This window comes from Colias croceus, chromosome 15 (assembly GCF_905220415.1).
Source record: "Colias croceus chromosome 15, ilColCroc2.1".
In the NCBI taxonomy this organism is placed as follows: Eukaryota; Metazoa; Arthropoda; class Insecta; order Lepidoptera; family Pieridae; genus Colias; species Colias croceus.
Window position 1 is genome coordinate 10362739 of NC_059551.1, and position 26559 is coordinate 10389297.

The 26559-nt window shown below is 31.7% G+C and overlaps 1 protein-coding gene and 1 long non-coding RNA gene across 2 annotated transcripts in view; one reads left to right on the top strand and one right to left on the bottom strand.

Annotated features, from left to right (window-relative positions):
* The window catches only part of LOC123698175, a 281837-nt gene that overhangs the window by 144197 nt on the left and 111081 nt on the right, over positions 1 to 26559 (top strand). The window lies entirely within an intron of this gene.
* LOC123698176 lies at positions 24535 to 25807 on the bottom strand. Its single transcript, XR_006752372.1, has 2 exons — positions 25439 to 25807; positions 24535 to 25309 (listed from the first exon to the last, which is right to left on the bottom strand). It is a non-coding gene; the product is annotated as an uncharacterized LOC123698176 (long non-coding RNA).

Here is a 26559-nt window from a genome sequence, read left to right on the forward strand (position 1 = left end):
AATTAGTAGTGGCATACACTCGTTTATAATATCAGTTGATTTTTAATGAATTGAAGGAGAAGATAGACTCTTTAAGTCAAATGTTAAATGATGTCAACCAGAAGTATTCTGCTGCCCAAATGCAAATAAACGAGCATATACAACAGGCAGATGACTTAATTAAGTTGAGTAATGAAAATATGGATCGCTTTGAGTCGCTGACCAATAAATATGTATGTCAGTGTTCAAAAAGTGACAATGAGCAAACGTCGCCCCATAAGCTTGACTGCACAGACATACATAGTGTTAAACCCGTGACAACAATTTCAACTAGTAAAACTAAACACCTTTCCGAGCAGGAAATTATTGTGTTGTCAGATAGTATTGGTCAGGGTTTTGGCGCTATGCTCAACAATTTAGGGCTTAAAGTCACTAATATTTGCACTCCTAACAGTTCATTTAATTATATAATCAAATCACTTGATCATTTTAGCTTTAATAAGAATAATATTGTAATTATACTATATGGAGATAGTTTAAATATAAAAAATAAGGATATTGATGTAGGATTTCAAAAAATGTTGGAAATTAGTAGTCAGACTAAATGTAAATTTATGTTGTGTACATTGCCGTACCTACCTGGTTTGACACAAGAACAAAATAGATTAATTCATAATATGAATTTAAAATTGTATAATGTAACAAATCATCATCGTGATGCATTTCTTTACTTTGACATTAATTTGTGTATTAAATCTTTTACTTTGACAAAGAATACAGTGTATCTGCCATCTAGATATAAGCGAGAACTTGCTATGTTAATAGCATATAATATTAACCAGTCTGGTACATGTTTGTTATCAGACCCTGGATCTACTATAATTTTATGTAGTAGTAATAATAATTATATACACCAACCTTGTGTTGACAGAAAATCTAGCCCTAAGCTAGATTTAAACTAGTATATAAGACAACAGCTAAGCAGACTTTTTCTATTGTACATCAAAACATTCAAGGCTTGGCTAGCAAATTATTAGAAATAGAATTATTTTTAAATCATAATAGAATTAAGGTTTTTTGTGTAACAGAACATTGGCTTAAACAATGTCAGTTGGTAATAAATATTGATAATTATACATTAAAAAGTATATACTTCAGGACATATGCTATTCATGGAGGTTCTCTTATTTTTGTACACAATAGTGTAAAATGTAAAGAACGAACTGACATTGTTAGTCTTTCTGTAGAACGGACCATTGAACTGTCCTGTGTTGAACTGGAGCGTTACATTATTGTTTGCGTTTATAGACCCCCTTCCAGTGACTATAATATGTTTGAGACAGTCATGGAAGAAATATTAAAGCGTTTAAGTAGGAGTAAAAAAAAAGTTATAGTATGTGGTGATTTTAATATTGATATACTTTTACAAACACAAACGGCTACACGAATTGTTAATTTGTTTCAGTCATTTAATCTGTATAAACTTTTTAATGAACCCACACGAATTACACCTACTTCTGCAACCTGTATTGATAATATATACTGCGACTGCTTCTGTTTAGAGAAAAATATTCTCAATACACTCACTTCGGATCACTGTGGCCAGAAAGTAGTTTTTGAATGGGATTGCTTACCTGAATTTAAAAGAATTAATGTTAGGCCTATAAGTAAAAAAGGCATTAATAAATTTAGAGATAATATTAATAAAAACCTGCCCGTACTGAATGATCAATCCTGTAATAATAATCCTTGTGAAATGTTTAAAAATCTTTTCAATTTAGTTCATAATGAATTTGAAAAAATATTTAAAGTTAAATCTTTAAATATTACCAAGGATTTACCATTTAGTAAATGGGCGACACCTAGCATACATAGGTGTAGGATCGTTCTTTATGAGTTATATGGTATGAAGCAATATAATAAAGACCCATCTTTTCTTAGTTATGTTAGAAATTACTCAAAAACTTTTAAAATTGTTTGTTTTACTGCGAAGCGATTGTATATCAGAGATAAAATACGCGAATCGGATAATAAAGTTAAAACAGTTTGGTCTATTATTAATGGTGAAATGGGTAAAAGCAAATTAAGTAATACTATAAAACTTGTAATTAATAATGACAGGGTTATTGACAAAAGTGCTGATGTTGCGCTTGCTTTTGAAGAATTCTTCAGTAGTGTCCCTGTTACTATTACTAATAGTTTAAATTCGTCTTCAGCACTTGCAGAAACCTTTTTGAGGGACCATGTTGCGGGGTGCAGTACATTATTTGAATTACGACACGTAACTGCTAGTGATATTGTTACTGCCTTTAAGACGCTTAATCTAAAAAATACTTGTGATCTTTGGGGAATGTCCGTAAATTTAGTTAATAATATCATAGAAAATATTGCGAAAAATTTAGCTTTTATATTTAATAAGTGTTGTGACTATGGTACATTTCCTAATTTACTAAAGCTTAGTAAAGTTATACCTCTATTTAAGAAGGGCGATCAAGAAGACTGTAACAATAATTATAGACCTATCTCTATTTTACCAACATTAAGTAAGGTATTCGAGAAGTTAATATTAAACCAACTGAGTAGTCATTTTGCATCTAATGATTTACTGCACACCAAACAGTTTGGTTTCACAAAGGGGCGCTCAACCACAGATGCTGGGGTTGCACTTCTAACACATATATATAAAGCATGGGAAAACTCAAAAAATGCTCTGGGGATATTTTGTGACCTCTCCAAGGCATTTGACTGCGTTGAACATTGTACTTTGTTACGTAAACTTAATCACTATGGAATTAAAGGAAAAGCACAGAACCTCATAGCGTCATACCTGCATGATAGGATACAGACTGTAGTTGTTAATGGAGAACGTTCTAGCGGTGCGTCAATTAACATTGGTGTTCCACAGGGGTCAATTTTAGGTCCCTTCTTGTTCTTGGTATATATCAATGATCTTCCCTATTATTTGCAGGATAGGTGTGAAATAGTTCTGTTTGCAGATGATACCTCATTAATTTTTAATGTGGATAGGCATGACCCAAATGTTGACGAAGTGAACAGTGCTCTTTTACACATATCTGAATGGTTTAATGCCAATAATTTATTATTAAATGCCAAAAAAACCACTTGTGTTGAATTTTTACTTCCTAACGTAAAAAAGTTGAACAGAGATATTACCTTGAACGGGGAGGTATTGCATCCTACTGAGTCTACTGTATTTCTAGGGTTAACATTGGACGAGAAACTACAGTGGGGAGCCCATGTCAATACCGCTGCAGGTAAGCTCAGTTCAGCTGCATATGCAGTCCGAAAAATAAGGCAACTCACCGATGAAGATACGGCTAGACTGGTTTATTTCAGCTACTTTCATAGCATTATGTCCTATGGAATTCTACTGTGGGGCAGGGCTGCAGATATAGAAACTATATTTATCTTACAGAAAAGAGCCATTCGCTCTATATATCATTTACGTGCTCGGGATTCACTAAGAGATCATTTTAAGAATACTCGTATCCTTACTGTACCATCACAGTATATATTTAATAATATTTTGCATGTACACAAAAGCTCCGACTTACACACAAGAGTAGGAGATAGACACGATTATGGCACAAGGAACAGGAATAGAATTGAAATGCCATTTTTCCGATTAGCTAAAGTTAAAAATTCATTTATGGGTCAAGGTATACGCTTTTACAATAGAATTCCTCACAATATTAAAGAGTTTAGTAGTTCTAAATTTAAAACTTATATAAAAAATGTATTAGTTCAGAGAGCGTACTACAATATTCAGGAATATATGGACGATAAAAACCCATGGAGGGTTGTCGCGTAAAAACCACAAGACAGTTCATTGGCATATTATGTAGTTAGATATAAGTTTCATATATTGTAATATTTACATGATTTTAAAAGAGCAACTATGGAGTTTCTTGCCGATTCTTCTCCATAGATCACTGCTTTCCGAATCGGTGGTAAATGTTAAAATAATTATGTAATGACGATTCGAAAGTGCTACTAAATAGTAGTCTAATTGAATAAATGAATGTTTGAGTTTGTTTGAGTTTGAGTTTACAATTTTCTCAACAAAGATTAATAGAATAAAAAATGTAATAAATAAATAAATATAATAATAAATAAATAATTAGATATTAAATATTTTAAATATTAATGTTTACAAATTAATTACCACAGGAGAGACGCACGTGTGTTCTACAAAATTATAGTGAAGAAAAAAAATTTAAGTTTTAAATATTTGAAAGTTTAGATAAATAAAAAGCTTTTCCATACAACTGATTTCGAAAATTCTTCACCAGTTACAAGCTATGTTACACCTAAATGGCAAAGGCTATGTTCATATTAGTCTCTAATACCGATTCAACCCTTCACACCAAGAGTAAGTACTAAATAATTTAACTCCACTATAACTAATTATACAAACAATAAAAATTACGACTTAATAAAACATAGTCACGTGGCATCGCCATAAATAAAATTATGTTAGGACGAGTGGTGTTTTCAATTTGTATGCACTAACCTAACTGGACCATTATGAGGGGAGACAACGTAAATTAAAACCTGCGGCGGGAAAGGGTTGGTCAAAGATTAGAAATATTGTAGACATGTTTTATGAATTTATGATTAAACTCGTAAAAAAGGTACAAAAGATAAAACCCGATTTGAATAAAGTACGTTATATATTCTTAACATTAAACAAATTTTTAAGCCCTTTTCTATTTACCTTATTACTGTAATAAATATCGAAAAAGTATAAAACTAACATGAAAATGTTGTAATATAATATAACCTACACGTACACAATACACATCCCAAATTTTACATGAGTTACCAGGCTTATTACAAACTGAAATAACCAACTTACATTTTTAATGTATTTCTTACGCCGAAATAAAAAATTGGCTTTCGTCTTCCCATTTATTCTATGGAATTCCGACTACTATAATATGCATGGGGAGCCACAAAAATCATGACTTATAGCGGCCGCGTTATTGTGATTTACGAACAGTCTAATCTATAATCTTGCTGCTCCGATGAGTTTGTGCATGCGGCATGAGCGTTTTTTTGTTCATGCATCATTATGATAAGGGTTTTTCTTTATTTATTAACGTTTGTGTGTACGAGTTTCAAGTACTTTAAGGCTGTGTGTATGTGATGATGTGATTCTGCACTATTATTGAAAATGACGAAATAAATGATCTGATTGTTTGTTTGAACACGCTTATAACAGAAACAACTGGATTTGCTATGCAACTGATAGGTCTTTTCATTGGATCAGTCGTCATGGATATTGGATACGTTTTTCTAAATTTAAAAGGTGTAATGTGCAAAAACTACCAAATAAAAAAACATCCCGAAAAGTGGAACGTAAAATAATGTCACTGACGCAGTATAATTTTTCTACCCGAAGCCGGGTGAATCCACTAGAGTTGTATAATAGCAGTCTATTTATCTACGTACAATAAATAAAAGTTATTTGTCTCGCTCGCACAGCGTGCGCGTGGCTCTCAGCAGGTGGCAACATGCACTGTGTGTTACACTGATGCAAGAGTTTTGTGAAAAAAGTTATAGAGTTGGATTTGGTTCTTTTTATTTTCATATAGTAGCTTTATCGTGAATTATATTGAAGCTTAAATGGTGTATTCCCTGGCATAGCTATGGATAAAATTTTAAAAGATAGCAAAGTGTATTGTTTTGATATTTGTTATGAAATTAGTGATGCTCATGATGTTGGAATAGGTTCTTTAAAAATTATTATTGGGTATTTTGTTTATTTCACTAAATTTCCTATTTCCTAATTTTAATTTAGTATTTCTCTACCACTACTACGATTTTGAAATGATTTCACAAGTACAAAACTACACTATTCTGAAAGTGGGAGTCGAGCATGCTTCGGCACGAATTGGGCCACGCTCGCACCGGGGAAGGTACCACACCCTCACAGAATATCGGCGCCATAGTGACAGTTTACTGTCGCGTTCCGTACGGTGAGTGAGGGGTCCGGAGGCCCACATCCCTTCCCATCCCCTACCTATCCTCTCCTTCCCTATCCTCATTCCCTCCCATCCTCGCCCCTTCTCCCTAAATCCTTCCAAATCCATTTGAGGATAGCAACACATCCACTTCCCAGTGGAGTGGATGCTTATGGGCGGCGTGTATCGCTTAACACCAGGCGACGCGTCTGCTCGGTTGCTATCCTATAGCATAAAAAAAAAAAAAAAAAAAAAAAAAAAAAACTAGCTAGCAGGTCCTTAAGTATAAGCAATTTATTTTCAACCAAATTTATTTAGTTTTCCATCTGAACGGAGCCAGGTCGAGTAACTAGTACTCTAATATATTTTTCACGTAACCCCACGTCAGCACGGTGTAACAGAGGTCTCAAGCGGTCGCTCTAAGTGCATAGTAATGTCATTAGTTGCAGCAAAGACGCGGGAATTAGGTAGCCTTGTTTGCGACATTTTTAACTTTTTATAAATGCCCGCTCGCAATGTCCCCTTTTTTATTAAAACACTCCCTGGGGTGTTTCTATTCCAAGTTTTAATATTGTTTCTAGATTGTAGACACTGTTGGCTTTATAATTCTTAAAGCTGTTCGCATGGCAATTTCGGTTTTTCTTTTTAGTTTCAGTGTGACTATTTTCTTTCAAGTGTTTTGATAAAGTAGTTTCTCGGTAGTAAGAACCTCGGGTCTTGTTCAAAAAGTCTGAGGTTCGAGACTATATAGGGGAGCATAAATTAAATACCATAGGTAAATAAAAAAATGATGACATAATATCACATCTGCGTTATTTGGTTCTTGTATGCAGTGAGAATGAGTTGTTATGCTGTTTCAAACGAAGCGATATAATATCGTTTTCCATATAGCTGGCTTCCCCATTATTATTATTAATGCGGAAGTGACTCTACCTGCATGTTACGTTATAACTCAATAACGCCTAAATTAATTTGGTAACTCTTGTACATTGAAACACACTATTACGAAAACAAATTTTGAATGTACAATAAGTGAAACATTGTACAATTCCAACTCTACAATAATTACGTGTCGTAAACTCTAGTTAAACCATGAATCAAAAGCTAGTACTCCACTAGATAAATATAAAATCAATTATACATTAAATGCGATACCACTAGCACGCAAATTCAAGTGATTAGATAGTGTTTGATACGTGAAAGCGAGCGGATGAAGCCAATCCCTCTCAGACGCGCCAAAACCACATGAACTGGTTGACAAGCTTTAGTTTGCATCTTTGAATTTACTGGGTATTGCCGGCGAGATCGTCTATGCAATTAATTTAAAGTCAAAACGTGGCAGAAATTACGTATGTACTTTAATATTTTATAAACGATACTGAAAAGCTTTATTTCACTTAAACTAAGTGAAAGTATTTCACTTAGTTTGGGATCCACTGTCGTACTTTAATTGTAAAACATAAAATGGACAAATAAATTTATTTCATTTTCATTTCATTTCATTTTCATTTATAATATTTTATTATTGAACGAAAATATTTTATTTTAATCTTACCTGTGTTAACATTTTACACACGTTTTATTGGTTGTTCTTGAAATTATCGTTAAAATCATTTAACGCAATAATTTTAATGGTGAATAATATGTACATGACTATGAAAGTAATGAGCCAAAAATTTGCGCTAAATTTAATATTTAATTAATTATTCAGATATTTATTAAATACTTTGTATTAATAATCTTTAAGAAAAAGTTTTAATAGAAGTTTAAATTTGCAGAAGGAATCAATATATCAAAGCATACAATGAAGCGAATTATAGTTCCTTACATCTAAAGCTCCTCACGAGTAATTTTCACTAATAAAATATCCTATAAAATAATTTTGAGTTAAATCCCGGATCAATCCAGCTGATATGTTGATTGTATTATAATAATTTAATGATATACATACAGAATAATATCGAATCAAGGCAATACGAAACACGCCTCGTTATGCGCTGGACAAATTACATACAATTACTACTCGTGAAATGAATATGAAAAATGTTATACGATTGTATTATACTTTACACTCTGCGTAATATATCCAGTAATTTAGGAAATTATGGTAGGTAGTGCGTTATTGCTTTTTTATAATTAAAAATTGTAGAAAAAGTAGCAAATTATATAAAGTTGTTAGGCTGCTTTCTGTAGCTATACTTTCATAATATATTATATTTTAATATTTATATTTGTGTCTTGGAAGTTAGCAGAACCGTAATTAATTATCAAAATAAATTCATCCACGACTATTAACTAACATTTCTTTCTGCCAATGTATATGTTAGAAAATATCTAGAACGTGTAAACTGTTGTGTTGAAAGTATGGACTGTTAGAACAGGAAACTTAATTTACAATAATTGCAATAAATAAAATGCTGTTATTTTTAATAGTACAAAACGGACACAAGATTGCATTTATTTGCATGAATTTTGTATAGATAAGAGACAGTTCGTTACTAATATAAAATTATATAAATATATTTTTACCAGTATAAATTTACGAAAAATAAATTTTCAACCATTATTTTAGTACAAAGATTAATTACATAACAAACAATATCCTTAATATTCATAAAACATCAATCAACTAACCACTCGACTCTTAACGATTATTACTATTGTTAAAATCTTATCTCCCATAACTAATTACTTATCCACAAAGCTGTATATAATCTAAATTAAGAATAATCAAAAGCTATTAATACTATCATTAATTTTAGTTTGTAAAAAAAGCAAGACTTATCGCAGCTTAATGGCCGAACAAAACTTCTAATGTGAAATAAATTGTCGACTTTCGATATAGTTCAACTGGATACGCCGTACTAATCGAATTTGGAAAGGTGTTCTTGGTTGTAATCTTTCTTTAAGTTGTTATTTCAAACTTGAAACTAATATTTATTAGCGCGTTCCAGCAAACAAACTCTTCAGCTTCATACTATTATTATTATAAGTTAAAAAAGTTATTTTTAAGTGTCGAAATCATTGTGTTAGGTACTTACCATATTCGCTTAACAACGAAATTCCATAAAAATTGCCCAGCGCTATCAAATCGTAGTAAATGACGAAAATTAGGTAAGCAATATAATATACGCGAAAACAAACACTCCTTTTTATATCGTATTCAAACTTAACGAATATAAATTCATAATTAACTTAATTTCTTTTCACTCTTTCAACAAATCTAACTGGAAGTTAAATAACCATTAGGCAGTTTTTGTCTTAGCCCCACATGGGCTATAATATCCTGTGGGGTTCAGTTTTTACAGCCGGAACCGGAAACCGCTCGAGCCTTCAGGAAATGTTCGCGTGTTTCGTGATAAGATTGTGGCACACCACGACATTTTTTAGTTTTATTTTATTTTTGAAACGATATAGGACTTAATAGGTTGTTTAAAGTGAAATCTATTTGATACAATTATTCTGTTTGTTGTAATTATTTATATCATTTTGCAAGAAATTAGATAATAAAAAATAGATTTTACATTTATGAAAGATTCGAGAAATTTATAAACTCATGCTCGCATTATGTATTATTTTGAATCCTTATTTATTTCACACATTTATTTTCATATTACATATATCTAGATTTTGAAATAGAAAACAATAGACAACAATATTTTATAGCGAAGAGCTGCATTGAGAGAATGCATTGATCACAAAAAAGCTCTCTACACCACCAGCCTTACAGCTTTTGTCATGATCACTCAGCTAAAACAAAAACTAATGATTGTGTTTGCGAGGTTTGCCTATCGCACCATCTGCCGGCCATTACCTTTACCCTAGTTTGTTTTAATCGTATGTTTTGATTCCTTACACCTGTGCAATGGGTTAAATGGCTGTAATACAGATCCCTGTATATCCCTGGGGTATGTGTTGAGCAAATTGTAGTTGTTATCAAAAGAGGTACCTACTTAGAAGCTACATTCTTATTTGATTCATAATATTTCCATAAAATATATTACTAAGGGATTTCATATAAATATTTAGCTGAAAATAGCAAAATGAAAACTCAAATCCAATGGTCTAAAAACGCTACCACTATTTTAAAATACTCATTTAATTACAAAACGATGACAGGTAAGTGGAGAAAGAACTTTTATAATAGTTACCTATATTAAAGAGCATTACATCAACGGGTTCAATTAAATTTAAATTTTACATTTCAAAAGAATATAATACCAATCTTCAATGGACATAAAAATGGCAGATACATTTTATTATGACATAATTTAAAATGTCAAAAACAAAGAATAGATAATTTTAACCAATGAACTTCATTTACATAGCGCATTTTACTAATTCGCCAATGATTTTATTCACGATGAGTTCAAAAACAATATTTTAAAATTATTTCTATAAGTATTACAGTCGATTTTGAATCTGTTAAATAACCTATGTGTTAGATCTCAATGAAATATATTTTATAGTTTTTGATATAAACATAAATCTTGTTGCATTGAAGTAAAGTACAGTATGATAAAACAAATCGTATTATCACATTTAAATATTGTTAGTAGTATAGTGGGATTAACATTTAGACCAGGATAGACGATAGTAATCCACATGTACCTATATAAATGCAGCAACCATCCTTAAAAACACCGATTCACCCATTCATCTTCCACCTAACGCAAATCCACAACGTATTTATATGAAAAATCACTAACCTCTGTATACGTGGAATCGATCACACTGAGTGCAAACTGCTGTCGCCTTCAGATTATACCATCTTGCAAGGGTTGAGACGCATTCAAATCCGATTTATTGTGATATATCAAGCGATTGATAGCTTCTCCGTGTGACTTCGAGTGCTATGGTTAAAAAGTACTTAAGACCCATCTATATTCTGACGTGGATACGGTTGCTTAACTTGCAAATCCGTGCCACCAAATTACTATATTATAATCTTAGCAACAACCTGAGACTTTAAATTCCAACGAAAAAGAGGTGTTTATTATACGTTTGTTTGTATGCGTGTTTTTCATTCGTTTGAATGAACCGATTTTAGTTCTTTTTATACGAAGTATTGCCGAGTAATTTCAATAAAATTCAGCTCTGAATTAATTAACTTAGGTACCAAGATATATGTAGTCAAAACACCAGATAACAAGTGAAATTTTTAATTTGTAGAGCAACTTTTTAACTCTTTTTGAACACTCCCCTCAGCGTCAAGCCTAGCATCGCAATTCTTGGCGTCAATGTTTCTAACGATGTTCAGTTTCGCGATCATTTGGAAGGTAAAGCTTGATAAACTCCTTCCACTTGATCGCGTACAACGTAGAGCAGTTAGAATGATTGGCGACCCAAGACTTAGCGATCGACTTGACCCTCTTGCTTTGCGAAGGGACATTGCCTCGCTGTGTGTCTTCTATCGCATATACCATGGGGAGTGTTCAAATGAGCTATTCGAGCTCATACCTGCTGCGGAATTCCATCACCGCACCGCCCGCCATAAAGCCAACTTCCATGCTCATCATTTGGACCGCTGGCGAACGAGTACCGTACGCTTCTCGCGACACTTTTTTCCACGTACCTATGTGTGCTCATGGGCGGTGGTGATCACCTCACTAGGTGACCCATCTGCTCCGTTACCCGCTCTATTATAAAAAAAAAAAAAAACTGTAATAGCATTTTATTTAACTCTTTTTATCATTCATAATTTTTAACCATTTTCTTAATCACTTACCTAATAATGTCCCACATGATTAATCATATTACCGCAATATTTTATACACTAAGTAGGGTCATAATCAATCAATTAGGAACGACATCAGCGAAGTAGCATTTCATTAAGAGCCTGATAATTATTTTACAATCATGCCCCTAGAGACATGAGTTATACCCCTGTTAAATAATAATAGAATTCTATCTAGTACAATAATATATTTAATATTACTATGTAATTCTAACTCTTCTTCTAATATTTCCTATGTAACTAATATAGTGACCGAATGATCATAACAATAATAATTGTTTATTTCAGATCGATGCTATGGATTTGTTACAACGATTTTTTATAAGTATATTTTATTTTATAATTATTTAATGCAATGTCTTTTTTGTGTAACCATATTTTCATTCCTTTCATACTATAATTTTATTTTTAATAGCTGTTGTTAGTTTCATTATATAAAGTGCTCCAATAAAGTCCACAAACAGTAACTAAAGTCCCATTTCTTTATTTTTATAACTTAGTGCAATCAAAATAAACATTTCTTTGTATAACTGTAGAGTATTGAAATAAATTGAAATTGAATATAATATGTATTATTGAATGAAAGTTAATTTTACAATTAAACATTATTTACCTGGAATATATCACACATTTGGCTTCAGGTGATTTGAACACAGCGAGACAACTAAAAATGCAAAGACCACATGCATTCAAAACCCAAGAGATACAACCTACCCGTAATATTACAATATACAAAGTTTATATAATTATACCTAAGAATTATACATTCATTCCATTAAACTCCGGCATGACAAATTAATTTCCCACGGACAGTAATACGATTCATTAGTTACCACGTCACTGCAGATCCTGCAACAAAGTTTGAAACGGCGCTGGCTGAAAAACGCTCCCGGGACCGGTTGTAACCGGTTCAAACTGGCTGCAACTGGCTGTAACTAGTTTGAGCCGCACGAAACTGGCGCAGGCCGGCGCTCGCTGCTAATTCGTGTGATAATTCAATCAGAGAGGCCGTGGAGCGTGTATTTAATGTAAAATTTTGTTAATGAGTTGTGCGTATGTTGTAGTGCGTATGTTGTACCATGGATGAGGTTCTTAAGGCCGTGTACGCGGTCCGTGCGCTGTTTGGCTCAAATATGTGATTTTTCAAACCAGATTGTCCATCAACCACTTATCTTACAAACATATGAATTACTAATAATTTTAGGAAATTTTATTGTCTATATAGTTAGTTAAGAGTTTTTTTCAATTAATACAGTATTTGTGAATACCATCAAGATAACTGAGCCGATGATTACTTGATTTCACTTTTAGTGTCAATTTCGAAGCTAAAAATATCTGAAATTGCTGACAGATCTAACACACATTTTTTTTAACTAACTGCAAAAATCCTTATTAAAATAGTTAGTTAAAAGATTTTTTTATTTTGGACTCCTAACTTACGAAATTAAAATCCGAACAATGTGAATTTTTTTAGAAATCATAGTCGACAAAATGATTATTTTCACCAAGATATTTGACTTAGTTGAATATAATTTATACATATTGCAATAAAAGAACGTCTTACTTATAAGATTAAATTTAAAAAATCAACTAAGGTACCTCTATTATTTTTCTACAATTTTTTTTAAAGTACTATAAAACACTGCGCGCGACCCGATTAAAATCAGTCGGCAGCGAGCCTTCCCAGAGAGAGGACATGTTGCTCGGCGCTCTCCTGTGGACCTATGCTGTTCATAGTAAAAGGATAGCGCAAGCCGCGATCTATCGTAATAGATCGCGGAGATTTTGACTTGCGTTAAATTGAATAAGCCCTCTTAATGTTCTATTTATATCGCTCTCAGTCAATTAGGTAGGTATGTTTTTTAATTCTATTATCTGCTTAAATAAGCGTCTGTATTATAGTTGTTTACCAATTATTACATTTTTTAAGTGCGTTCGTCATTAATAATAAAATAAGGTTGGTGCTAATTTTTCTGTGTACTATTTTTCATGTAACGTTTCTGTTTATTGTTACAGGTATGTCAGTAAGCATATAAATATGATGAACTTCTAGGTAAATATTTTTAAAGACGCAATAATTGTTGAGCTTGAATTTTTCTACTTGCATTAATTTCGTTTCATTTAATTATTTAGAGGATTATGACGCCACTTAAATATATTCTAATTCTGCATTAACTCGCAAATTGAAGGAGCTTTTTACCGCAACAAAAATTACTTTTGTCGCGTCAAATTGCCAGAAGGCAGACGTTAATATTAGAAAAACGCAAATTAATATACACCATGGAAACGAATTCTTGCATTTTTCATAATGAATTCTAGCATTTTCCGAGGTAATTGGGAGAGCAAACAGAAATTAGACTCGTTTTATATTTAAAGGGAATGAGCTTAACAGAAGGCGGTGAATGGAATATTATATTTTATTTTAAATTTATTTTGTAGCTAACAAAATGGTTCTGTTACAATATCTTGTCTTTTGTGTGATAAATATTATTATGTAAGTCACTACAGAGTATAAATGTGTGCTTAAATCTTCAAAACTACAAAACGTATTTTGATGAGTTTTTTATTCTGTATAGAGTAGCTTTTGAGGAACGATTTTGTATAAACATAAGTTATCTACAAAGCGGACGAAGCGTGGAAAGCTAGTAGCTATTATAGTAATAAATAAATTCAAAGTATTCCTCCTAGTTCCTCCTATCCTACCGTGAACGAAGATAATAATATAGTTAGAATGAATTTTGTTACCTATCCTATTAATTATAACCCATAATTACAATCCATACTAGTATTATAAATGCGAAAGTAAATCTGTCTGTCTGTCTGTTACTCAATCACGCCTTAACTACTGAACCAATTTGCATGAAATTTGGTATAGAGATATTTTGATACCAGAGAAAGGACATAGGATAGGTTTTATCCCGGAAATCCTACGGGAACGGGTTTTTCTTTGAAAACGCGGGCGAAGCTGCGGGCGGAAAGCTAGTATTTATATAATACTTAGCTATAATTTCCTCACCTATCATGTAATTATTGATGGTGTTGATAATTAACAGTGGGATGCGATAGTATTTAATATTTTCACTCTATCGTTGACTCTATCCCTATTTTTATGTAGCATACCTCTGATTTGTTTGCGATTTATCAAAATAGGGTCAATCGATTTGACGTGAAAACTTAACATACTTAATATTAATAGGCTATATATATACTGGATAAATAATCTAATTCTAGATTAAGTTACTGAAAATCTAGGGCATAATAAATTGTAGTTCCATTTGTAGGACACACTTACACATAACTCACTACCGATTTTACTTGATCTCGACAAAAAGCTCGCGGGACCTAAAAATTAATTAAAGTTCGCACCAAGACGCAGGCCGTATATCAACCTAACTTTATCTGAACTGATACGGAGTTAAGATTAAAAACTCAAACTGAATACTCGATTCGTTTTAGATCTAAAATCAATTTCGACTTATCCAAATGTAGTTTCGTTCGCTGTTCGCTTCTAATGGGATTTTTTCAAGGGTTTTCTAGGTGCTTGGAAGTGGTCTCGGTCTTGGCTTTTTATGAATGAATCGCTTCTTCTTTAGAAAAGTTTCACTATGGGAAGAAATTACATTTTTGTCAGTTTGACGTGTTGTAAAAATAATGATTTTATTTGGATTGCTAGGTACACATCTGCGTAGTGCATTTTTTAATCAATAGAAGCACGTCTAAGTAGTGAAGTAAATGCAGTTTTTACTTTATAGTTTAACATTTTAATAAAAAAATATATTATAATATGTTGTACTGTCAATTAACCCGCTTTCGTTTCGCTTGGGTTAATACTAGATTATACAAGGTGTTACTTACCAAGCTTATATTATACACTAGCTTCCGCCCGCGACTCCGTCCGCGCGGATGTCGGTCTTCGCGTGGATGGTTCATTTCTCCATTTTGAGTAACTCTGACAATTAAACATCTTATAAATATCTATTGGACCCAAATACGGCTAGGCCTATAATAATACGCAACGTGTATTCGCGGTTCTACAGAACAACGTCTATAAAACTGAAAAGTTAAGATTAATTTTTTTCTACGTATTTTTCCAGGATAAAAAGTATCCTATTTTACGCCCAGGATAATAAGGTATAATTATACCAAGTTTCATCGAAATCGAACCGTTAGTTTTCACGTGATGCCTTCACATACAGACAGACAGACAGACAGACAGACAGACAGACAAAAATTTTTTTAATCACATATTTGGGTTTGGTATCGATCCAGTAACACCCCCTGGTTTTTTTTTTAATATTTTCAATGTACAGAATTGACCCTTCTACAGATTTATTATATGTATAGATATGTGTGCTAAAATTATTATCTTAATTCTTTTTGTTTAATTATACAAAAGTTGCTGCATATTCAAATACTACTAAAAGTTTTGCTCTTAATTTTTTCCATTCATGAACTTTGACGATTTCAGTTTCAGACCGGTAATTAAACAATAATAGCTGAGTATCTACTATTTTATAAATCTGAGTTAAAAAAAAAACTCTTCACGGTGTAATATTTTACCACTACATTAAATAAAAAAAAAACATTAGGTCACATAGAACAACAGTAAAATAAATCAATAATAACAAAATGGGATGATCAACGGAATTACGACATTCCCTTGGGGTTAAGTTTATTAAATGAAGCCACGAGGTGCAACTGATAATGTAAAACAAATGTTTGTATGTTGGTATTTAGCCTGTGTCTCTGTGGAGAGTTAATTGTAAATATTATTATGAATAATTTCTTTGCATTTTAATGATTTTTTTGGATTTAAAAACCGCGAGATTAAAAATATAGGTATGTACTGAATGAATTGAATTAAAAATATTTTATTATACTCACCTTGAAATAAATACGTTTGAAGTAGGTATCAACTGGCAAGACTTTGTTACATACACTTGGATGTGTTTATTAATTTCTAATTTTCTAGTAAATATTATATTTTGATGTAATTTTGTATTAATCCTTTTAATTTATGTAACTTTAACATAGCGTGAATTCATATCTTCGTTTTATAAAAATAAATTACCTCAATACGAAAAAGAAGAGGTCGTCGTAAGCTCAAAATCACGCACAAACAAATTCCATATTAAAAATGCCTTTACAAAATTAACTCGCTCAAAAAATTCCAAATATCAAAGATACCTTTACATAAAATTATTGAATTACTTGACAAACTTCACAAAATTCGTTCCCTCATTTATGTGACATTTTTGAGAGAAATTTCTCAGCAAACAAAACTTGAAACGACTACACTCACTCTAAAAGTTTTATAATTTTGTTCAGAACAGACGGGGCTCGTTAGCTTCATTTTACTCATATAGAATACATATTATTATTATATTTTGTGAATGTATTGAAGTAATTATTTGTTGACTCTACTTTTGTATGACTTACCTGTATCGGGGTAGTTTATGTTTGATAAAGACTGCTCAATTTGGAAAATTATTTTTAAATCTTTATGTTGTCTCTGTAAAAAGAAAAATTGATCAATGCTTATTTTTGACCACACAAATTAAATATATCAACTGTTCGAATTTTTGTTTATAAGAGAATTGAGAACTAACATCTGTCTCTTTAAGAATTTGTCTCGCAAGAAACTTGTTTTCGAGGAGATACATTTATATTAATTATTTTTTTTAATAAAGAAGGGAACTTGTTGGCTTTATTTAAAAAAAATAGTTCTACAATTCACCCAGTACTAGAAGTTTATTTATAAAATCACCTAAAGTTGAGCTAATAACCCGTAAAAATCCAGCACTATTTAGTATACAAACAGAGATCAAGTTTTCCGCCAGCGTTTCATGTGAGATATAAATTAGTGCATGCATTAAAGCTAGCTCAAAACCAACAGACAAGTTGCCTCGTTAACTCCTATCTCAACTGCGAGCACATTAACTTCCCACTTCTGTGTGTAATTCTTATTTCATACGTTATTTGTTTTAATTATTAATGTTTTACACGCAGACTGTATTCAACTGGATTTCTTTAAAACGCGTTGATTCGTTTTCTGTAAGACATGTTATAATATTAGGATCCCCTGTTCCCTTATTATGTTTCCGTTCACACCCCTGTCCAGACGGACACGCAAAAAGACAAGAAAAATTATTGGACATTGACATGACGTTTATGATGTAAATATTGTGGGTTCTTGGTACAATGATTAATAACCTTGAGGCTTGAATGAATTGTTCGATCCTTCGCGGAAAATATTATAAATAACATCTAAGACACAATAGGCTGAACTTTACATGTAACTTTGTGACTAATGCCATAAAAATAATAACCTTCTAGCACTATAATTTTATTATTCTTAATATATTCTGGATAAGACGAAATATTTTCACATTTAGTTACCTAAATCATTTTAACGTTACGAACTTTCCTGTTACATTAGCCTTAATCTATGCAAGGACATACAAATAATTATTCACATACAACTTAAGCATGTTTGTCATATTATTGGATAACTTAGATGCTCTATAGTCGTAAATACAACCTTCTCTTCGCTTTGTAGTTTGACGTTTATGATCTACTTGAGTTACACTCTGAACTTGCCTTAGTTAAGTTTGACAGCTATTAACATTAAGTAATGAGTTAAGTGCAATGATATTATATATAGATTGGTTAAGTGTGGCTAAGTTTCTGAGAAAAATGTACTCTATTGTTAAAAAGCTAGTACAAAGGTATACAATTGGTGACCTTATAGCCATTTCTTCCACAGTAATAAATTTTTAGAGTCGTCATCATAAATTTCATAAAAAAAGTATCCAGAAGATATTTTTTTACTTAATTCATAACAAACATAACTCTTTCAACTTTATAATATTAGTGTAGACACACAAACAGCATAGGAACCGAAATATTCCAATGCAATATGTAAATAACAAACATGAAAATGTTTTGAGGGGTGCAAGTCTTTCAAACACAAATTGGCTGTATCATTCAAGACGTTGTGATGTACATACATACAAATTTGAATACTATACAAGCTTGCGGAAAACTTGTGTCTTGATAACTTGAACATTTTGATTTACAAGAGTGTTATGAATAAGGAAAATATTGCAACGTTGTGTGTATATTTTATTGTTATTGGTACAATACTAGAGTAATACCTAACTTATGCTTGTAAAATTCAGAAAAATTTAATCTTACTTATTTTTCAAATTATTCTTAAGTCTTTGCCATAAGAAAGGAAGATATGTAATAAATAATAATAATATCATATTGCACAATTCATTAAAAAAATGAAAAGTTGGATGAAATTTTGTAGGTACAGAAATAGTTTGAGACTTGAGAAAGGAATGTCCTTTCTCCTATAGGTTTTATTGGAAGTCTCATGTTTATAGAAACCATGTGGTTTTTCTTTAAGTACGCGGGCGAAACCGGGAGCTGATAGATGAAACCCAGAAAAGTAAAACTCAGCAGGCTTTAACTTTTGAACCAAAATAACAATTATTTTACGAAGCAAGTGTACAAGTTATATGTAAAATTATTCTATACAAACGTTACGATGATGCAGTCGGTAGGTACGGGGTACGGCAGTGCATTCACATGGTAATGTTGAATTTGCATGTTGGTACTAAAATTGTGTGTTATACTCGCACCGACTGTTGAACCATTGTGAGATAACGAATAAAAATAATATTGTTGCAGTTCTTTGTAACTATAATATTATGTATGCTATGACGTGATTTTATATCTTTCGTCATATGCAACTTGAAGAATTGAAGTTTCTTATTGCTGAACCAATTTTGATGAACAATTAATACTTTTATTATAATGTAAGCGTACCTAATAATAGAAAAAAACTAAATTGACTGATTTGTCTCTATAATAATTTAATTTTAATTATTATAATTGCTTTACAAAGTCAACGTGCCAAGTAAGTAACTTATATAAAGTTTTAATAAGTCAGCCCACCTATTAACAAATACTTATTTTTGCATTTGTTACCAATATAATTTTTACAAAAAATTATCTCTACCTTAAAATTAAACTTTTAACACTACACCAGTCCTCTGAGCAGCGAATATACTGCTGTGACGTCACGCCTCGACCATAACTTGCAGCCCCCTTGTTTATAAGACCGGACAGCGGTCGCACGTGGACCAAATTAATTAAAGGACCGCGTCATTAAAATGTCCAGTTTGTGCTTGTTTATTTTGATACTAAGGTACAATAATCTAAGCACTGTATTTATTTTCAATAAAAGTTTAGATTAGTACTGATTGGCAATTTCATTTTTAGTTCGGGCTATATTAAGGTAAAGGCTCCTATTACGGCGGTAGTCAAAATCGCTTCCTAATACGGTGGTATTTCTATTTTCGAGTTTTATTCCTGTTTTATTAATTTTAAGTACACCAAAACGTAAACTATTTATTCCAAATTTATTACTCCATGACTTAACTAACGTTTGCAAGTATAGCACATAGACAACACAACAAGATCAATCAATCTGTGTAACGGCATCGACATGAGAGGTGTTTTCATACAAACGCGAAACAACAAAAGTAAGTATACTAATATTTATAAACTAAGTTTTTCGTATTAATAAGCCGTTCAAGTTTGTATATGTATTGTTTATTGCATTTTCCTACTATTACACTCACTATTTAAATAGCTTGTTTCATATTTGTAAGTCATTTTCTACCCAAAAAATAAGAAATAACATACCGCCGTAATACGATACAAATTTTATAGATTAATCCTAATACGGTGGCATAACTCCGAAATAGGAAAAATACTGGGCATGTTTAATTGTTTATAACTTTCATTTTATTTACTTATTGAATTAATTCCAAGATTAGTTGAAATAATTATTAATCTGATTAATTAGAAACCATATTCTGCGGTATGTGTTCTTAATTAGAAATCCAGTTAAATATGAAAACGGTTGAGTATAAAATGTTTGTTTCTTAGAAGGGGTAAAAATAGGAAGGTGTATTTTAATGTATCACAATTCATTTATTTTGTATAACTGTTGATTTGAGTTTTACACATCTGAGCCAAAAAAACTGTTATCATTTGATTAAGCATTTACATTCCCTTGTTTATCGAATTTTTGATGGGTCAGAATTAGGATTATTAAAAACACGAGTAGTTTTCCTATTACGGTGGTAGATTTTTCCAGGTAACTCTCTATTAGGTTATATGATCTCCTATTACGGCCCTATTCATAGAACTTTAAATTTCCAGATTTAGGGTTGCGTAAATAAATAAGAAGTTTTGTGTCTGATTTTGTGGATTGTTATTTGATATGCGTGTTTTATTTTTTCGATAAAACTAAAAGCATAAATGAAACACATTAAAAGTGAATCAACGTAATCAAACCAATGGTCAATGAATAAAAAACTTACAATTTACTTTACTAACACATGCCTATTATTTAACAAATATTATTTGTACGGAACCTCAATGAATATAATTTCTGACCCTCCGTATTAGGAGCCGCCTACCGCAGTATTAGGCTCTGACCAAAATCATACCTCCGTATTAGGGAAAATCGACCTGACTATTTAAATATTTTTTTAAAATAAGAAATATTATGAAAATAAACATAGACTCAACAGCAATACAAAATTTAAGCTCCACTTTTAACGATAAAGTGGTTTGGCACCTTTAGAAAGACATACAAATGCTTATTTTTGATACTTACTTTCAAATGTTGCGAAATACCTCCGTATTAGGTGCTTTTACCTTATGTGCCATTTCATGACTAAATTAGCAATACAAAGCCCGCCTTTTCATTTCATTAAATGAGTAAAGTAAATTCTAAAATAATTAACACTGCATTTTAAATGCCAAAAAAATGAATTGGATTATGGATATGTATTCAGCCAAGAGATTTTACGTGACAGAAAAACGAACGATCACAAGAATATCATACACAATAACATTAAAATTTGTAACAGAAACTGAAAAGCTTAGGTAGGCCGCAATTTTTTTTTATTTATTTAAGTTGCATTTGTAAACTTTCAGAGCAATAAAGTATTAAAAAAATTAACGAATTAAAAATTAATTTTCTTTATCCAAAAAATCATACGCACAATAATTAATCTTCAAAAGAAAATTTGATCTCACGTAAATGTTAAATCAAAATACATTGAACGCTAATAACGCAAAAGCAACAGTTAATTCAGAACAAACGGCGCAATCTCCAGGGCGCGATAATCAGCACTCATCGGATTATTATGCAAATAACAGCTTATGCAAATAGATTATCCTATTAATTGTCACTGTACAATTGGGATCCATGTTTTAGCTGGGAAATCAGAAATACTTAACTGATTTCATGCAGATGAAACTTATGTATGTTTGTCATGTTTTCACTTAAAAACTACTATACTGATTTCAACATTTTTTGTTTAAATCTCAAATTTATTTTTCCTTTGTGTTTATGTATAGGTAGGTACATGATATCTATGGATTTGATTTTAAAAGAGCAACTACTTTCTTGTCGGTTCTTCTTCGTAGAAGCAATTTGTGGTAATTCCGAATTGGTGGTAATTGGTAAAACTATGTTATGACGATTCAAAAGTTCTTCTACAAGAAGTCTTATTGTATACATAAATGTTTGAGTTTGAGTTTCAATTTGATATACATTTTTAAATGCATTTTAAAGAGTTATTATAATTAGAAAACTTATAAGATTTTCATCTCAAAATTATTCCATTCCCACAATGACCTATTATACTAGTAGACGCGGCATACGCCAACATCATTGCACTAAAAAACAGCGTAATTAATACATACCTACTTACTAACGCATTATCACCAATACAGTTGTTCTCTCTTTCACTCTCACGCACGAGACATAATACATGTCTCACTCATATACTTCGTAATAACAACTGCCGATTAAAATACAAAAAGAACGTCCAGCCACGACGCTGAATGGTGCGTGACTAAGTGAAACTCGGGCACTTACCTGAGTTTTTTCTTGCCAAAATAGAGAGCGGGTAACGTATCTAGCTCTTTTATATATATTAGCATTCCCAAGCATGTACATTATCAAGGCTTTACAATGTACATGCTAGGAATACCAACCCGGAAACCTATATACAAAATGTTAAGCACTAAATCTAATCTAAAGTCTCTGTTATGGAATAAATTAGTTTCAAAAGACATCGCTGACGTGACTCGTTGAAATTAAAGTCTCAACTGAGCCTAGCTGACCTAATTTATAAATCTTTACATATCTTAACAACTTATTAGTTGAACATCAGCTGTTCAACTAATAAGTTGTTATTTAAATATTAAATAATGAGATTTAAAATATTATTTAAATATCACCTATGTCGACAGGTGGTTAAAAGCTTAATTCGCTAAATAAATATGTACAACAAATGAAATGTGTTTTAAATCCTCCGTAAAATGTATTCGATAAATTAAAATACTCCATTTATTTTTCACGTAAGTTATTATATCCAATGTACGATGTGAATTACTTTATATTATTTAGCATTACATTCAAAAAGCTCTAAGATAGAATTTAAATAAAAAAAAATGAATTTAATGCCATACATCGACATGCTAATTAATATAATTCAGGTAAACTCAGTAGTAAACATTCACAATATAAACAAATATTACAACACTTTACACAAAACCCATACAAAAATCACGCGAAAACATTACCCTCCTTCCGTGAAACTCGGATAAAACATTTGCACTGTTTGTAAATAAAATAAACATACATATTAAACGGAGCAAGGGACCATCGACTGTTTATAATATTGGCCGTATTTCAGCACAAAGATGACGGGAAACACCGCAGTAATATATTATGTCACACTAAACAGGACGGTGCGATAAATATTTGGCGTGTTGTGTACTTTAAGAAGCTATGAAAATAGCGATTTTTACAGGAAATTATTTTTAGTGAGTGAGTTCACTGTAACGTATACTTCAATAGGTTAAAGTGTGCTCTATCATTTAATAGTCATATTGATAAGTGTTTTTTTCATTAATTAACATATAATTAATATTAATAAACATGGCATATCTCAATCTACATTCATATTGCAAACATCATAATTATCCACCCGTACTTGATACGGATGTAATTCCTATAAAAAATTAACAAATCATGAAAATTCTCATATACACATTCGCTTTTCTACAACCGGGACGAAAAATAACAAAAATACAGTACAAACCAAACACTTTTGATATAACAACAAGTCCCCGCTCCCGCTTCCGCTTAACTCAACAGCTCGTTTCATGGCCTCCCAGTTGTAGAGATATTTCTCTTCCACGCGAGTTGCCGCGCATTGTTATGGCCGCTTCGCCATCGACGCGCCTGATTGATGCCAACACGCTTTCTGTTTTCAATAGCTTGTGTATAGTACAGTTTGTTATGAGCGTTATGAGCAAAAGACCTATTGAGTAGGTATATAAAACATTAAAACGGGGAAGGATGTGAAGATAATATAGGCATTACAACGATTAATTTATTCTTAGTTTTATGGACACACTCATGATTTAAGACGATACACAAAAAAAAATCCACTGCTTGCTGGGCGGAGTCTAATAGCTCGCTATCGCGAACGCGGGCGTGCGCGAAGTCATTCTTGCAAACTCGCCGCGCTGCCGCTGGCCGACTCGGGACAAACATGTATGGAGTCGTCATACAGCTATAATATTGTTATACATATATTTAATTGGACTGAACACTCCTGTGGGATAAAACAGGATTCACGGTATAACCTAATTCCACGCGGGCAAAGCCGCGGTCGGAATGATATTTTTTTAAATAAAATAATTATTTAAAAAAAACACACAAAATATATTCACGCAAGTATTTATTTTTTGCACTCTATTATAATGGTAATTATTCAACAAATAATCAAAATAAAATAGCCAGAACAAAGTTAGGCCCTGGTAGGGTAGGTAGGCAGGTACAGCAATGTGAGACGAATACTGGCTTATTTATACCAATAATAATGTATTATAAACATTAAATTAAGTTTACTTTCTAACAACAAAAATACATAATTTTAGCTAATGTGAAAACGAATCAACCAATCATCCCACAACAATGAAATGTGCACACAAATATTCATCCAAATCGGTTCATGTGATTAGGAGGAGTGACTGCAGCGCCACCTTCCGGGCCCAATTGTGTTTCCAGATCACCCACAATATACACAAAATTTTTCGAAAAGCTTTCACATTACTATGTAAATATGAATATAAACCTGTTTTAGTACTAAGCAATTTCCCGCACAGGTGTAGTAAGTAAAAATGAAATAAATATCAACATCAAATTCTTTATACAACATACGTATCTACCACCTACTAAGAAATGTAATTCTTGAATTTTTTTTAAATATAATACTACTCCAATGAGCTCCTGTTCCATATTACGTCCACCATACTTCCACTAAGTTCACCATGATTTTTTATTTCTTTGCACTTTGTTGCTTTTTGCTAAAAATGGAATCATGCGATAAAACCAGTAGAGCGTTGATAACATAAATTTTTGACTGAATGAAGGTGCTTACGAAGGTTCACATTGTGAACAATTAGTGGGTTTATTTTCCTTCTGGATTCCGGATTTCTGAAAAGATTATTTATGCTATAAATTAAAAAATCTTACACATTCGTTATGTACTTAAAACAGGGGTACATATTATCAAACATCGTCTATAATACAAATATCATCAAATTTAAAATAAAACCAACTTACTTCATTAATTTGTTCCAATTGTAAGCATTCTTTTTCCTCCAACCTTTGTTTCTTCTTCTTATTTTCTTTATTGTCCCCATTTGTCTTATCGTGTTGTCACCCTTTGTTACGATTGCGCGACTCGAAGACAAGCGACACAAGTTCCCCGTGTGACGGCCGTAGCGGGAATGACTCGTGCAGCGATCGGGGTAGGAAGGTACAGGACGGCTCTCGCTAGATTGGCTGGTCGCGCGCTAATTTCAAGTATTTCTTGTTTATTTCAAAACCATCGCATATTTCAAAATTCTAACACGGTAGACGTATAGGTTGTATATTTTATAGTTAATATCCAAAAAGTCGTAACTTTACGTTTGTTATTTTGAAGATGCCAGAGATTTTAAAAAAATAACAATGAGAACTTTGTATTTTTTTTCTATCGAGAAAATATCATGGAATCATGTTTCTAAAACGGTACAAGTATTGTGTTACTATTGAACTTTCTTGTCAAGAATTTTCATCACGACAACTTTAATAATATAAAAATTACGAAGGTTTAAAAAGGGCCGTAAATGTTAGAAAAATTAATTCATCACCTTAAATGAAGATAATGACGCCGTTTATTCTACAAAAGGTAAGGAATACAAGTATTGACACATACATTTTTAATTTATTTATTCATTCACTTTATTTGTACGAACATTTTCTACATTAAAAATGAAATCTATAAAAACGTCTGGTATACACAATATAATTACAACCTAAACAAGCGTTAACATCATCAATCATTATTTGATTTTTATTTGACACGAAGGGCTTGCTTGATATTCTACTAAAGGTCAGTCGAACTATAAATTTTAAACATCATTAAGCTTTAACATATGATGAATATCCTTCCATTATAAATCTAAATGTCACAAGCTACCTTTTATAGTAGTAACAATTGGTTTTTAGATTGGAAAATCGTTTATTATGTTGGAAATACTAATGGACAGCAATAATTAGGCATCCTGCGTGCCCGTTTGTTCGTAATATATAAGAAAAATGTGATCAAAATACGAAAATACTTTTAATGTGTTTAATCTGAAAAAAGAAACATTCTTCTATAAAATATTGATTACTTTAAACCCTACATAATTCCACTA